General features: G+C 39.6%; 1 protein-coding gene across 16 annotated transcripts in view; it reads right to left on the reverse strand.

Annotated features, from left to right (window-relative positions):
- Positions 1-17,083, reverse strand: part of QTMAN (queuosine-tRNA mannosyltransferase) — a 162,880-nt gene that overhangs the window by 86,841 nt on the left and 58,956 nt on the right. The window lies entirely within an intron of this gene.

Below are 17,083 nucleotides of genomic sequence, written 5' to 3' on the forward strand. Positions count from 1 at the left end.
GTGTCACACATTCTTTTAGGATCAACTTGCAGAAGGTGTGCTTTTATCACTGTACCAAGAATAGAGTGATTGCAATCAGATACAAAACGCTTTTTCATTTCCTACTGAACAATAGATGCCCCTGAATTTCCAAATAATAAATACTAATCAACGATAATACATGACAGTACACAACATAATATAAATTAACTCTAATTTTTTTGGACATGCAATGCACAGATGTCAAAAATGCTTATAGATCCTATAATACATACCTCATAAATTACACTTTTATAGATAGAGCGTAATTTGAAATGTTTACAGAAATAATTAAGTCTTACCATTCGAACATGCCTTATTTTTCAAAACAAATCACAAGGGCTGTCATGCCTTTCATCTTAATTAGGCCACGTGTTTGTCTTATTTATTTGTTATGTACTTTCATAAACGTTTACAAATATTAATCGTAAAGAAAAATATTTTTTCCTCTTGCTGTAATTACTATACAGAGCACAGTGATAGATATTCATAGCTCCTACCAGTTCAATAGTTTGGGATTTGGAGCTAGTCTCTTGTATATTGAAATACATTATAAATGAATATTTTCTTTCAAACTCATACTTCAAATCCCTTTTGTCATGCTTGTATTTAAGATGACATCCTCTCTTCCTTGTTTTATAGTACAGTACTCAGGACAAGAGTTGAAATTCTTCCTCCTGCTGTCACAGACCTCGGTTCCATTTTCCAAAAGAATTTACTGCCTAGAAATCAAAATTTCCCCTTCTTCATACAGACCATATCCGAAACAAAGCTCTAAACCATCTGCCCAAGCATCTGCTATTTGACGTTCCTGGAGCAGAGGGGGCTGTGTGTCCAGCCCCATTGCTGCTGGTCCCATCCTTCTGTTTCTCTACCAACATTTTCAGACCTCTGTCAGGACTTCAGGAAGGATTTCCCAGACCCTGCAGTCCTAACCCGCTGATTCCACTGACATTAGTAAGCAAAACCAAACATAAAAAACAGCCACTCCCTCACCTTTAAAATATTCAAGAGTCTACATAGATGCATTAGGTTTTTTAGGAGAACCGTTTGGGTTCACCATCAATTCTTCCTTTAATTTTTGATTTTTCAGTGTCCTTTGAGATACTGAAAATGAAGTGAAAGCAGTTAAAACTACTTTAGTATTTAACACTGAGAAGTAAGCTTGAAAGAGACTATTTCAAGGAGAGGCTTTTCAGGTTCCTGGGAAATGCCATATTTTGTTTGGATTCCTTTGGTTTTTAGGCAACAGCACCGAAGCTTCTTCAGTTTTATTAAGTGCGTAGCATTATTTTCTTTCCCTGATTTGTAATTAAATTTGGCTTCAATTAATTACTGACAGATGCACATTTTTACTTTAGTGGCCAGATTGCTCACCATAGGCTACATCATGCTCTCTGTTTCCATGAAGAGAGAGGTCGAGACCGAGCAGCTCTTGCTGTGGTGATGGGGGAAGAAGAAAGCCACGAACCCACATCATCTTCCTTGCTCAGATCTCACTGTCAGCACTAAATAATGAAGCGAAGGCATCTCATTAGGGCAGAACATAAGCAAAGCAGAATGCCCTACTAGTGAAAAGGATCCGTTGGTTGGCTTATGAGAGATGTACAGATCTATTCTGCTCAAGTATGTGCTGTGATGCATATTTGCAAGAGGAAATAAAACAGGAGAAAAAGAAAATAGAAAAAAGAGAAGGCAACAAGCGCACAAGGGAGAATGTAAAGGATTTAGGGATACATAGTGAAATTTTTTTTTAAAGGAAAAACGTGTTAAATCGGTCTTCTTACTCCAAACTAATCACATAAGACTCACAAAGCTTTGTTTGTTGTTTTAAAGTCTGCAACATCATTTAATTGGGTTTCTTACCTGTTTAATTCTGGGACAAAAAAAAAAAAAAAATTATGCCAAGTGACTGGCATAGAAGTGACTCTACAACAAGAAGTGACTTCTCTGTTCTGAGCATAGAATTTCTACACAGGAAGCTGCCAAGGGATGGAAAGAACAGACTGAAAGAAAGAAACCCAAGAAAGGGGTCTACAAACTTATGCTTTGATGCGTAAGAGGTAAATTTAAAAAGTTATTTTTCTTTTATTTAAAAAAGTTTTGGGGGGGAAAAACAAAAAAAAAATCAAAGCTCAAATCCTCTCCCAGTTTTCACATTTTACATTTAAAAAAATACACAACGAGAAAAGCCGTGCACTTCACACGATCACAGAGAAAAGACGGGCAGGGTCTCAGCAGACTGGTTGGCAGTTTTATGTTTCAAGTGCCCCCAAAATTCTGTTCTCCAAAACATGTCTGACTGCCACCTGCTTTGTATTTTACTTCAGGCACTTTGATATGTAAATACTTAAAGACTTGTTTTCTTTTTTTTTCTTTTTTTTTGGGGGGGGGGTGGGTTAAATTTGAAGGGGATTGCTCTAAAAGGAACTTAGTTTTCTTAGCAAATAGCTTTCAGATTTTTCTAATACTCCACATCTCTGATTTCATCTCGGATAATCTATAAACATCAAGTCCTCTTAAAAATATTTTTATGGAAGCTAATGCTCTTGTAGCTAATTTTTCACCCCCCAAAAAAACACCACTGCAGAGCATCAATCCAAGGCAAAGCTACTGCTTCAGAATGGGGGCCTGAAGAAAAGCAGGATTCTTCCCAGAAAACTAATACAGTCCTCGAAAAAACTCTGACTGTCATAAAACCTGAGCAGCTGGCAACTCTGTCACCATGAAGTATCCATATGGAAGACCGAGATGTGTCAAACTACCCAAAACGAGTTTGGATAGTGCAGAAGATGGAATAAATAATTCAGTATCTTCAACACATTCAACAGCAGGTAGTAGATATGCTACCTGCTTCTACAACGTGCCAAAATGTAACATGCGAGTGAGAGCGAGGGAGAGAATGTGAGTATCTCCAACCTGTTTTCATGAGGATATTTTGCTCGAGGAAGTTCTCTTTTTAGAGGCATATGATCCGTATCAGATGTTTGTCAGGAGCAGGCAGCACTACAGAACATTAGGAATAACTTAGTAACTTTAATATATATTCACCAACTGCATACTGCTTCATATATATATATATGAATATGTATATGGTCATATATATCTGTGTGTGTGTGTGTACACACACACACACACACACACACACATATATGAAAATCTTAATCAAACGTAACATAAAAATATAAGGAAAGTGAAAATATTTATTTCTCCCAACAGCCTTCCACGCTTCTATAATGCACGTTTGCTGTGGCACAGTGACAGCTTCCTGCCTTAATGCAAGCGAGCAAATTACTCAATATCATCAGCTGAACTTGTAATCAAAACTACAGTTTAAATGTTTCTGGTCTGTGTTGATGGAGGCTGCAGGAGAACCGCAGTGATGCCAGGAATGGAAGGACCAAGCCTCCGCCTGCAAGGAGTCAGTGCTTAACCAGCACGCTGCCAAAAGCCTGGGGACAGCAGGCAGACCAATGTTCAATGCTGTACCAACAAGGAAAGTTTCAGTCTTCACCTTCTGCAATGCTAATTTCCAACTCTAGCCTCTCTTATTCAATGGTTTCTGAATGTGGTACAGCTACCAGACTTGAACGATTACACTGAAATGGCTGACTGACCAAATGAAGTGAGATTTCAAAGAAGTGAGACAAACACTCTCCTTCAATTCAAAAGCTGCCAAACATATTTCATCGAACCTTCAAAAAATAATTGTTTTGTCTGTTCTGAATTAAACCTCAAATGCTTTAAGAGAAGTTTCTCTACAAACATGGCTAAAGATCACAAAGGGGAGCATTTGGATTGAATGTAACCCTTCAGTCATCTATTTCTTAAATAAAACTTGCAGCATGCCTGGCATATACCATAAACTGATTTATTTCCATTTACGTAACATGTTTTTTTTAAGTGTAATCAGAATTGATGCCCTTTCATTTTATTGCACATTATCACAACAGGCCTTTCTCTGCAATGCCACCAGCAAAAGAGATGGAAAAAAAAAGGCTGTTGGATCTGCACTTGGGCAAGGCAGCTTGCTCTGGGGCTCCTGCCATGCCACGAGGGGCACCAGTGCAAGAAGGTGCAAATAAGGAGAGAATTCAAAGAGAATGTGCCAAACATACAGGTGAGAGCACTTGGCAATTTTGAACCTGAAACCTTCTGCCCGTTTTTGAGACGATCTCCAGGTCCTGGCTAGAAGTTTTGCAGATGTGGCCACCACACCACTATGCTGTCATGACTCGGCCATTCTTACATATGGATCCACTGCCCAAGTAAGCAAAGTGACCCCAACTCCCCCCATGGAAAAATCTAAATTAAAAAGTCATAATCAAAGTGGTTTTGACATCCAGATATTTTACAGATTGTTCTCCCAGCTACGGCATTGTAAACTTCTGAATTCATTTTATCATTAAATAAAGCACCCAGCACGGAACGCCCATTACTCCCCAGCAACACACAAGTGAAATACCACAGTGAGAAAAATATACCAGATACTTTCTAATCTTTAAGATTCAGAAAGTGAGGCCAAAGATTGCTTATCAAGGGCCGTGAAGAGAATCAGTGCCATGGTGAGAACTCAAGAGCCCAAGAGTCAAAGATAAGAGAAAGTCACGGTCTGGTGATTTAATCAATCTACGTATTATCGTGTCACTCTGTCTACATATCTTATGGACCCTGCTCACCACAGTACTCAGTACTGTGTGCACAGTTCTCCTGAATGAAGTGTTATCTTCACGAGACCATACGTGTTATTTGCAGATAGTGTTATTTTAGGCACAGAGATCACGTGTGTATGCACATAGGTTTATATGCATTCACATGGAAATCTAAGCACATGCATAGACAACACAAATCTATACTATATATTTTATATATGTGTGTGTATACATAGATTTATCCCACTCTTCCATCAAATTCCGCACTATGATTGTGAAACACCATCTTCTATGATTGTGAAACACCATCTTCAGAGCTAAGCTATTTAAACTCTGACCTGGAATGTTGTTGACCACAGCAGATTTGTTACTGGGAAAAGACTGTCCATCTCTCCACCACAGAAAGTTAAAAATCTGCTTGAGTTGTCTGGCCGACAAGAGTTCCTATGTGAAAAAATGGAGCAAAATGAAATTTTTGGCCAAGGTCTTCCAAATAACACAGTTTTTCCGGTGATACCTTTGGACTACGTGTAAGGCATTTCAGGAGCTCTCAGAAAGGAAACTTGACTCGAGCTGTTTGTCAGAATGACTGAAGGTATTCTTTGGAAAGTATTTCAAAAAGAGTTCTGGACCACTGGTAGTTGCACAGTCATATGGGATTCATTTTCTGTATATATCTCAATAGAGCACTGGATGAAACAAATTAACTTTAAAATTCAAAGATCTTTATACAGCCCTGTGCTTTTAGGTACAGATATTTAAGCAATCTCCATTTCCTGCCAAACACTGAAATGGATAGTAAATTACATTAAATTATTAGGGATACAACCAGTAAAATTTCTCTTCTGCTTTCTTTGCTAGCTGCTGCATCTTGGTATTTCTTGCATTGAGTATTAAAGACAGCTTAATATTATCTGTGATTTTCAGTCCTTCTCCAATTAAAGCACTAAGAGCAGGACACACAACGGTACTTCTGACGACTGCTGTGGGTGCCAGCTGCAGACTCTCAAGAACTCTCTATAGGAGCCAACTCCGGTACCTGGCTCAAGAAAACAGAATTTAGTTTTACGTTCCACTCTGTGGCACTCTAAGATGATTTCAGGATGTCCTCATTTCAGGATTCATCCACCTTGATTTCTGCACTTAGGAAGTAATGAATGAACAAACACACAACGTAGAAGGAGAAACTTACACATTGCTGGCTCTGCTAAAACCTCAACTCCAGCTCAGCTCTACGGTCACTTACAGATGACCACCACTCACAAAGGAGAGCCCCAGCCTGCAAGATGCACCAAGAGGGGCAAGTTCTCATCTTGACTTCATTTATGGCAATTCAAGAAGAAACAGATTTAGTCGTTGAATTTTCATTTTTTATTTTTTTGGAAGAAAATATGGGAAATCTCTCTCTCCCTTTCGGCAGGATCTGCAGGTTGACATGAAGGGTAAGACGCAAGCTAGTAAGTAAAGCATGAAAACATACTTTCTTCCTTCTTGTTCCTACTTCTACTAATACCATAAGTTTTACTAGAAACAAGTAAATAATGACGGAAGAGCAAGGCACTAGTGAAAGAATATAGAAAAAATAATCACATCCATTGGGGATTATGTAGTGCAGTGTCCAGAGCTGTCCCACACCAGACCCCCTCAGGGCTACTGTTTCAAGTAAAAATTAAACATTACACAGAAACAGTTCAAGATTGACATTTTTCAGCTTTGTGTCAAGTTACATTATTCGAATGAATCTCAACTTTTAAAAACACCGAAACACCAAAGAAAAGCAGATGAGGGCCATATTAAAAACAAACAAACAAACAAAAAAAAAACAACTGAGAAATAAAACTCTCACTAGAAGCAGAACAGCCACCCATGTTGAGTATTACCAGAGGCAGGATTAGGTAATGATGTCTTTAAATAAAAATTACCACCCGCTGTTTTCGATGCAAGTTCAACATGAAAAATATTCATTACTCCACGAGCATTTTTTGCTTGTGCCCTTCCTCAGGGGTGCACTCGGTTTTTGCACGCCCACCTCAGAAGAGCCCCGGTTGGCCAAACCCAAAAGGAACCCAGCATGGCGCTCAGGGTCCTGTGTGAGCTGTGCTCAATGCAGCCCCAAAACCACAGCGGAAGCTCTTCAGAAAAAGGCAGGCAGGATTTTTCTCTAAGTTACCCCAGAAATTCTACGCCGTCTTTAATAACAGAAAGCACTCGACCGCCCTCTCCTCTCATCTCTCAAGCACTTGCAGAAAGCCTGCTCTTAACCCTGCTGCACAGTCTGAAATTCCCTTTCATCTTCCATTTATTTTCATTTTTACCTGAAAGGCAGAGGAGAGCTGGGTTTTTAAGCACAACAAACCCAAACGGGGCTGTTTTGCAATGTATTAGACTGTGGTCTCCTTCCATCGACGGCAACGCATACCTGAACTTCTGCAGAAATAACAACTTCGCCCTTTTGATTTAAGTATGGCATATATTTAATGTAATGTTCATCTATATATGTTCTCACTGTTTAAGAACTCGGCACAGGTGTTATTAATAAAATAAATTTATTTTTAAAAAGGATGCTATTCTATAAGCTTTGAAGCTCACACATAGCCTAACTTAACCCAGCTTTAGCTCATCTGGTCTTTAAATGACTCCTTTCATGTGGTCAGCCCACGAGCCATACGTACTGCTGCTCAATCACGCCACTGTACATCGTCAGCGTGAGGATGATTTGCATGATTTGCATTTCCTGTACCGTTTGAGCTTCAATGAGCTCTAAGCACCACGTACAAAAGAAACCACCGCCAAGTAATGCAAAGATTTTAGTTAAACCAGATGAGACTGTTTTAGTCAAGCTGCCAATAAGAGAGGGAAAAAAAAAGAGTCTCAGGGATATCCTGTTAAATAAGGATTTATTTGTAGGGAATCTGAACCCTAGACGAGTAGCTACTTCTCAAATCTGCAAGTTGCATGGATTCCTTAGTAAATATGGCCAAGCATCAAAGAATTCAGTGAGATTTTTTTTCTTCTCTGTGTTGGTAAGATTTTGGCACCGCATTATGTTATCAATTTATGTATTTAATAGCACATAAATGGGTTCTGATTACATTAGCTTTCCTATCGTATAAAACTAAATCTGATTAAACCGAATTCACCCATTGCTGGTTAAATTTCTCCCTGTGAAAAAATCTTTTATTTTATAGCAAATGATCAATAAAAGCTGTCGGACAAATAGCTCTGATAGAAGCAGCACTACAGCGAGCTCAATGAGTAAGTACGAAAGTGAAGAAGAAAAAAAAACATCGCAGAGCCTCGTCGTCACGAAAAACAGAGACAGATGGGGAGACAGACCTATATGATGCTACAAATAGATGAATATCTTGCAAGGATTGCAACAAATGTTTTAAGACGGAGTCGAAATTTGAAAAACTGCAGATTTGCTCACGGTGCTGCCTTGTACATTCACCTGAAATCCACAAGCTGGAAGATGATCGTTACGTATATTAGCAAGGCTTCAAGAATAACAAGAAAAATGCACGGTGTACTTCAAGGTTTTGCAAGATCTTTTCCAGATAATGACACAATTAACGATGTCGTTATTTAGCACAGGTCCTGTGTTAGCTATTAGCACAGAAAAGAATTAAGAAAGTTTGCTTTAATTACTGCTTTAAGAAACCTGCTTGAGGTGTGCCCCTCTGCAACTTAAACGCAGAGGTGTGAACTTCATGTGCAATGCTGTATTTTACAACAGGTCTGAGCTTCAATTGGAAGTCAAATTCAGCAAGATGAACATCTCACAGAGCAAGCACCATCTGAGCAGCCGTTCATCACGTACGCCTGATAGCAACTGAAGGCTGTCTGCTAAAGCACTGGAGGAATCTGCATACAATCATGCTTAATGAAAACCACAGCCAACTCCCACCGCTGCTCTTTCCAAAGGACATTCATTCTCAGAACGTTCAGTTGTGTCTTCAGCTCTCTGGATTATCAAAGTGTTACCAAGTTGTAAGAAGAGCGTAAGGAGTTAGCAAAGGGTTAAACCCCTTCTTGAATATGAAAACTTCAGGTATTCCATCGCTGCCTGCAAACACACAGCATCACAACATTCTATAGCATGACTGCAACATTTACCAACAGAAACGGCCACCATATTAAAAATGCCTTCTGTCATTTTTCCACTTAGAGATCCCCTGCATAATGCTCTTATTTAAAGGTCAGCTAATTTTATTATAGAAAGTAACTAATAACCTTCATTAATTCTTAGATGTGCAGATTTCTAGCACATCAACCAAATAAATAATACACCGAGGTAATACAGTACAAACCAAGCTGCTGAATATAAGCTCTACTGTGCAAGAAAAAAAAAATAAATCTGCATTTGCAACAGACAAAAGAGGTCATTAGAAATGTAATATATTTTTTTCCTCAAAAGCTGGAATACTTTGAGCTGAGTAAAAGCAGATCTGCTGATGCACACCCATAGTCCAAAACACCGAGAGCATCTAAAGAGGTGTTAAATGTTCTCACCTGCATACGGCCAGACACAATCCCCAGTGCTACACAGCACGGATATGCCCGATATTGGAGAATCTAACTTAGGATTTTCCTTACAAACTTTCTAATGACCAAATAATGTGAAAATATCGAAGTTAAAAACATGCGTGTTTATGTTCTACCTTCACCATATCCCTTGTTGGGAAAGCACTATATTGAATGATTCACCAACATCCACGGTTTTATCAGGCAATTTTCTCCTACACCACTGGACTCGCATGCAACACTATTCATTATCAGCCTTTCCCAGCACACTGCTTTCGGTTAGTTTGCTCCTAAGAAACATCACCGCGCTCGAAACTAAAAATAGACTGCTATTTTGGGCTCCTTAATCACATGAGGAAAAGAAACAGTTTGTATCAGTCTTCTTTAATTTACAAAATAATTCCACGGTGCGCCCTGCGCATATATCATGGAAATCACTGGCGCTCCTGAGGCAGGGCAAGCTGCACGCCTGCTGCCGCCAGAGCAAAACGTGCTTTCAAAGATCCCAGCAACAATAGTCTTGTGACTAAATAAGAAACAGAAGCAGAAGCCATGAGCCAAGCAGATACCTATCGGTTTCCTTGAGCTTAATCTGATTAAAACATGGCTCTCAAAAATGTTAAATAGAATGCCACGTCAGACAGCAGGCATATGATAAAAATAGCTCCTGACAGGAAATCGTTATTAAACAGGCATTACTAGTGTATCTGTTATGGAAATTTCCCTGTAATTTTTCAAGGTTTCCCCTCATGCTCTTCTTCAGTTGCCTGTTACACTTTTTTTTTTTTTTTTTTCCTTTTTCTTCAATGGCGTTTAAGTTTGAGATGTAAAAAGAAAATTATCACTGCAATTTTCCAACTAGATTCTGCTCAATACCATCTCAAGTACGTCGTACATCATCTTGTCATTCACTTTAACAAGAAATCACATAACATTCATAGACAGAAAATAACCCAAAACGGGCAAGTGCCACTGTGGCAGAAACATACTCGTATGTCACAGCAGAAAAACATCTTAAATTCAATGGTTTTTGTACTGAAAGCATCTTAGACGTTTTTAATTGGAGAAAAGCTGCTAGGAGTGACCTGAAAGCTATTCTGGCATCCATCAGCCAGATAGAGAAAAAGTAAACTTTTGATAATATGCTGTAACACACATCAACATTAATATTTTTAAAAGCTTAGGTAAGTAAAATAAATTTCAGCTCTCAAAAATCCCAGCCACTGCAGTCCTGCTCACTGCTACCACCCTCCTCACAAACATCCCAGCCATCACTGGGAAAGAAACCTGGTTTCTTTCTTAAACATCCACCAACTGGATTTTTCAGAATAGTAGAGTTCTCATATGTTTGGCTGGTGTTTTCTAAGACCTGCTTGATGTCCACCCTGGGTTTTAAAACATTCCTCCCACCAAGGCCACACTGTGCCTGACCCAGCATGACGGGATCGTGCATCCTATTGGCAGTGGTACTTCAGCCTCATTCCATGAAGTCTTGCAAGAGCACTCCCATCTATTCTGCTTAATATCCCTCTCGCATTAAGAAATTGTATCTACTAGAAGGATAATTCAGCTCGTGGTCTTACTGCAGTCATGTCCCTTGACAAAGCAGAAAAAAGCACCCAACTACGAAACATCAGAAACCAAGGTTCAAACCATCTCTACTTAAATGCAAATTTAGTTACATCTCAAGGCAACACAACTCAATGCATTCTGCTGATAAAATTGGGCCCACAAGTCTAGGATCTGAATCCCTAAAATAGACTTCTACCAGGACACATGCAATGCCACAGGGAAGGATAGGTAGCCTGAAATGCCAAGAAGAAAAGCCAGTGACAGTTAAAATGTCAGAATATGGTAAAACACAGAAATGGAAGGGGTGTGAGAAGCCAAGGATGAATGAAGATGGAGCCCATCTGCAAGCAGTGCCTGAAAATTTCTTCCAATGCTCCTAAAAGCCCAAATGCAACCATAAGGGTCACATAGCAAAAGTTCATTCAGATGAACAGCACTGCTCTTATACCAATATCCTGAAGCAGAGTGGTTATTGTGCTTTCCCAGTGGCGCTGAAGAACCCAAAGCAATTGGTATGCACAAACCAGAACTTCTCTGCCCACACTCCCTTGCCAGCTTCAGCCTCCCCAGGCCCCATTTTTTCACCACAAGTGTGCTGGCAATCAAGAAGAAATACCAACTTCCACACTGAATTCTCACTAAACACTGAATCTTATCAAAAGAAATATGCATGCCACATAGCTTCCCTGTTTGAAACACAGACATAGAAATACAAGCTAGCAGACTAAGAAATTATTACACTATTATTAATAGCAGCAACAGCATTGAGATCATTGGAAGAGACCTTCAAGATCATCTGGTTCCAACTATTTGCCTTCCTCATTTGCTGCTCCTTCTCAGATCTGCTTTCCCTGTACTACCCCGCAAAACAAGACCCAGTGCAGTGGAGAAACTTTCAATCTCAAGGCTCTTAACACCCAAAATAAGTACATGTACAGTTATATAGAGTACTAATCCAGCCACTGAAGGCTAAATGAGTCATCCACTTCAGAAGGATGACCTGTAATTAAACAAGAATCTACAAAACTCTTAACTATAAGTATCAATTTCAACCTCTGCCATGAAGAGCAAGAAGCATCCTACATACTGGAACCATCGATACATCCTACAGCTGAGCTGCCCACAAAGTAACCTCTCACCTAAGGAAACTCTTTTTCCTTAAGAAGCCAAACAAAAACAATCTAAAATATTTATTGCCATGAATTTCATCCTCGTTCCATAAACTGCTTAAGAGACATGACATCATGCTAACTATCTAGACCTGTCTGGTTGATAACAGACCCAGATTTCACACTGAAGACAAAGCGGCAGAAATGTGGAAGGGTGCAAATCTACAGGTCACAGCAGATGCTGAACACCAGTCTGCCTTGTCAAGGCCAGAGCTGACAGTTCTGAAATCACAGGAGGTCTAGCAGTGGCCAGGGCTGGCAGCGCAGGAACAAACCTGGCCAGCCTTTCACAAGGCTGCTGCCCACAGCTCCTGGCTACAGGGCTTCTCCACAAGTCAGTGCATTTCACAGAAGGCAGAATGACAAGCCTGAAAGAAGGTTAATACTAATTGAAGTTTGCAGCAGGGTGTAGCAGGGAACAAGTTCAAAGTAGCCATTACAGAGAAATCCACCTTAAACATACCCAAGGCAGACTTCTCCCCAGTTATAAACATTTTGCTTCCAGGCCACACTGCAAATGGGCTGATTTTCAGCTTCCAGTTGGCATACAATGAAATTCCAAAGCAGCACTGCAAGAGCACTTGCAAATAGGTTTCACTCAGTTATTGACACCTTAAGCTTCCCAAGACTCTGTGAAAGAGCAGTCAGTGAATACCAGGTTGGAGGAGCCAAACAACAGTTTGTGAATGCGAGCATCACCTGAATCTAACATCACTGCAGCCACAAACCATACTGTTCCTTCACACAAACTTATTCCAGTTCCTCCTTGGGGCAGTTGGAAGCTTTCAACCAACAGAAAGGTAGTAAGACAACATAGTTTTGGTTGCCATAACGCTGGCACGAATGAATGATTTCACCCAGTCTACAAGGCAATCTCCTATGGCTAATTTAGTGAATCCAAAAGTTAAAATGCTGCTTTCTTATTCTGAGTGCATAATCTCCTCACGAAGACTATTTTCAGACATTTAAAAGAAAAACTGATTTTACAATAGGAAAAACGAGTGTACCACATTTCAAATCCATTAAAATATAAAGTTCTGGTTACAGGCGCAACAATCTGCCTAATTAGTTTTTCCTAATTAGCAGGATGCTCTAACCTCTTTAATAAGACTTCTGTGGACAGAATGTTCCATATTGGTTATCCATCTGAGAAAAAACTGAACAAATACTTCTGGAGCACAGCTAATAGACCGAGCGTGGTCGGGCTTCGTGGTCAGCAGGCTGCTCACATGGGCTGGCACTTAATGCTGGCAATCTGCAAAAAGATGAAATAGTCTACTTAAAACGTACCATGGCTTGCATGACAACTCTCTTCATAACAACAGCACTGTAAAGACAAAATTAACAGTATTATGAACATGAATTAATGAAGTAACTGTTTTAAATTCAATAGGATGGAAAAAAAAAAAAGAGAAAAAAGAAATGGAACACACGTATGGGACCAAAACATCCTTGCAAAAGTGAGCAAGAGAGATAATGGGAAGGCATATACCATAATGATGCTGTAACAGCCCCAAGTGTGGTTGATCACTTGCACTCCTCCATCATGCAGCATCTGCACTGCACACACAGTTTTTTATCTTCCTTTTTGTGACTGAATCTTAGCCTGAAACAAGTAACTACCTCTGAGTCCTATTTCTTGCAATAGAATACACTCCCATCGTTACTATACATTGACCACTTAATTCAAACTATCAGTTGAGAGAAATGCAGAGCTCTAGCCATAAGGGCGAATTGTGGCTTTGTTAAGAGGCCTTTACTTTGTTAGGAGTTTGCAGAGGAGCTGCTGAGCTTAATCTCAAAATATTCTTTATACAGCTTAAAAAAGCAGGAAGCACACACAAGTATCTCAGACACCAAACCATTCTCCCTGCAGAGCCCACCCATGCTCTGAACACATTGGTCTTGTACCCATCAACAGACCTCCTAAAGGCACAGGAAAGCTATTAGATTTTTCATTTTTTCTTCACTGGGACCTAAGAAAACTGAGAACCATGTGCAAAACATAACTGAAGAACAATCCTCTGAAAAATGCTTGCCAGACAGTAATAATAGGAGGTAGAGACATCATAAACATTGTTTTTAAATGTGCCTGAATCCCAGAGACCCTATCCAATTCACAGTGACCTCTCATGCAACTGTTAATAATGGAAATTAGTGCTTTAGAAGGGTAGATATCTGCTTTTTAATAATGAAAGTATACTCTACTCATCATAACATAGCAGGGCACACACAAGACAAGCCTTAGGTTTCCTGCTCCATATTCAAAAAATAATAATAATTAAAAAAAAAAAGGTGAGTTTTGACATTTGTAACTCATGATGCTATTCTGAATAATTACATTACGATCTGTTCTTCCTGTTTTGAAACTCCTATCTACAGCCTCTTCCTAGAGATCTGCTGACTCGGGTAAGACCTGAGATCTGGGTTCAAAGCACGTAAGTCCTGGATGCCTCAGCAGCCACAGAAACTACTGAGGTCTGATTCTGAAGTAGCCTGGGAACACAGGGCCCTCTGCAAGGCCAGCATGAAATCTCACCAGAGGTGGTACTACAGCAAAACAGATTCAGCTTGCACAATCTTGAGGAGACAGTAATGCTTACAGTCTAGAGCAGACAGCAATGAAGTCTCTGTATCCAGATCCTCTACCACACAGGTCTCTTGCCTGCTTTCTTGAAGACATCAACTACAGGGGACCTTAAATATAAGGGCTCATTCTGGAGGACCCCAGATGACCTAGAATACTGATGCTTAGTGAAAGTACCAGAGAGCAAAGGGAAAAACAGTAGTTAGTCACGATTTGCAGAGTACATGGGCTTCTTATTTCCTCCCACAACAGTCAAGAGTCATGCTAAGAAGTGCATAATGCCCAATGGCAATGCTGGGCTAACTCAAATTACTGATTTTCAGGGAGCTCATCAGGACAGGATGAAAAAAGACTCATTTGTAGGCTAAAGTAAAAAAAAAAAGAACAAACAAGTAAAAGGTTAGTCTGCTACCAGAGACAAAAATACTTCAAACAGTTGCCAGATGGGGCAAAATTGTGAGGCTGTTTGTGAAAAACCCCTGCAGTCATTGCCCTTCACCACCCTACTACTAACCACATCAACCTCTGCCAGAGTCATGATGCACTGGACATACTTGGAGGAAAAGAGGGCTAAAGCACACATTTCCTTTTTATCAATGGCTACAAGGCAGACAGAAGTTATGTCTGGCACTGTAAACAGTACGATGGAGCACAGTTCCTTCAGAAATAACATCTAATTTTGGCACATCTACGATTTATTACAGGACAGCTACAGCAAGAGAAATTCTCCTCCTAAATTAATTTAGGAATCATTTCCTTCCAAAAAAATAAAATAAATAAATAAAATAAAAAAGATAACTTTTTCATTACAACTTCCCCAGCAATTCATCTTTTTTTTTTTCTCACATAATTTTAGTATCTCTAGCACTATTCCTCCAAATGCATTTGGCATATAAATTTTTTAGCTGTTGTGTTTTAAATAAAATTGATTAGCAGGAAATTTCTGCATATGCACACTTTAAAATAATTCTGTTCCTCGGGGTTTAAACACAGAGATGTCACTATGTATGATAACTGTTTCATGTCTAGTGAGTTACAACTATTCTGTCACAAGTATGAAATGTATTTTGCTCACAAAAGCCAAAGGCACTGTCAAACCTGCAGTACTGCAGAAGAGCAGGAAAAAAAATGCCTGCAAACTAACTGCTACTAGATAATGGTCCCATTTATCATTCTTAAATTCCATCTTTAATTAAAAATGGGATATCCTTTTTCATAAATAAAAATTGCATATGTTCTAACAGGTATAAGTTCTTTCTGTAATTTCTGCCAAAAAAGAAGAAAAAGTATGTATTTGTTTTTGATGTTCTGTCCATGGCTGTTTCTTTCACTCTTTCCTCAAGTTGCTATTACACAGAAGTGCAAGCTGCAGTGTGCAACAAGTAAAATGGAAACAATGAGAGTTAGAACGAAAAATGATGAAGTTGGCAAGGTTAGAAACATAAACAATAAAAAAAAAAAAATAAGTGCTCTGAAATGGAAAACATTCTTTAAAATGATGGTGTCCACTGGACCATCAGAGTATATGTGCAGGAGGGAGGGAGGGAAAGACACAGACAAAGGACAGAGGCAAGAAAAGGAAAATAGTATCCAGGAGAATAAGGAGATCACCCAGATCTTCATTATAGAACAAAGAGGAAAAAAGCCTTTTGGTTGCTTTGTTTTTGTCAAGGATATTCCAGTGAACAGACAGAATGTACTTTCGTTCTTAATATATATATATTTTTTTAAAGGGAAGATAAATCAACCATCATCCCAATTCAAAGTCTACTGAAGGTACCGCTCCCAAGATACTTGTGCTTGGTAGAACAAGAGGGGAGAGGAGGAGGAAACAAATGGCTCCAACTGCAGTTTGGGGGAGTCAGAAGTCCCTGTTAAATTTAATGCAGTCCAATGCACTGCAAGTTGGCACATAATCCAACTAGGTATACATTTTATATCTAAGGAAGAAACACCACAGCCCACAAAGTTAAGTACTTTATGGGCAAGTTTAGCATTTCAGTTTGCTTCAGAAGAGTGTTTATATGAAGGGACTCCAACAAGCATCCTCACCTACTGTGCCTCAGCTCCCACTGCACAGTCCCCAACACGACAAACTGGGTTCTTTTAGATGAAACTAAACCAAGAGGAGACGCTCATGGAGAGCATTCAATGCACTCAGGCCACCTCTTATGGACATGCAGTCCATTGGAAGCTGTCCACATCTGGTTAGACAGACAGCTCCCTGAGGGATGGCTGGACCTACAGCCCCATGGTGCTCTACAGCCTCCCCATAACCCCATCCACCTGCAGTGCTTGCTAACACACCGCCTGCTTACGTAGTCACATGTGGGTTACAGTTCCAGATCTGGCTGTAATCATGGAAGAATCAAGGAGATAAAAGGAGAAAAAAGCCTTCAGCACGTTTCTAGAGCAATCTATCTAGCCTTTCTCCACTGTGACCCACTGCCAGAAAAAACACCCTGTGATAAACCGTGAGACAAGCAACCATTTGAACCAACATTTAAATTATATCCTCTGCATTACATTTAGAAACCTGCTCTTCTGAAAGGTTTATCACT

This window comes from Meleagris gallopavo, chromosome 7, assembly GCF_905368555.1.
Source record: "Meleagris gallopavo chromosome 7, MGAL_WU_HG_1.1, whole genome shotgun sequence".
Lineage (NCBI taxonomy): Eukaryota > Metazoa > Chordata > Aves > Galliformes > Phasianidae > Meleagris > Meleagris gallopavo.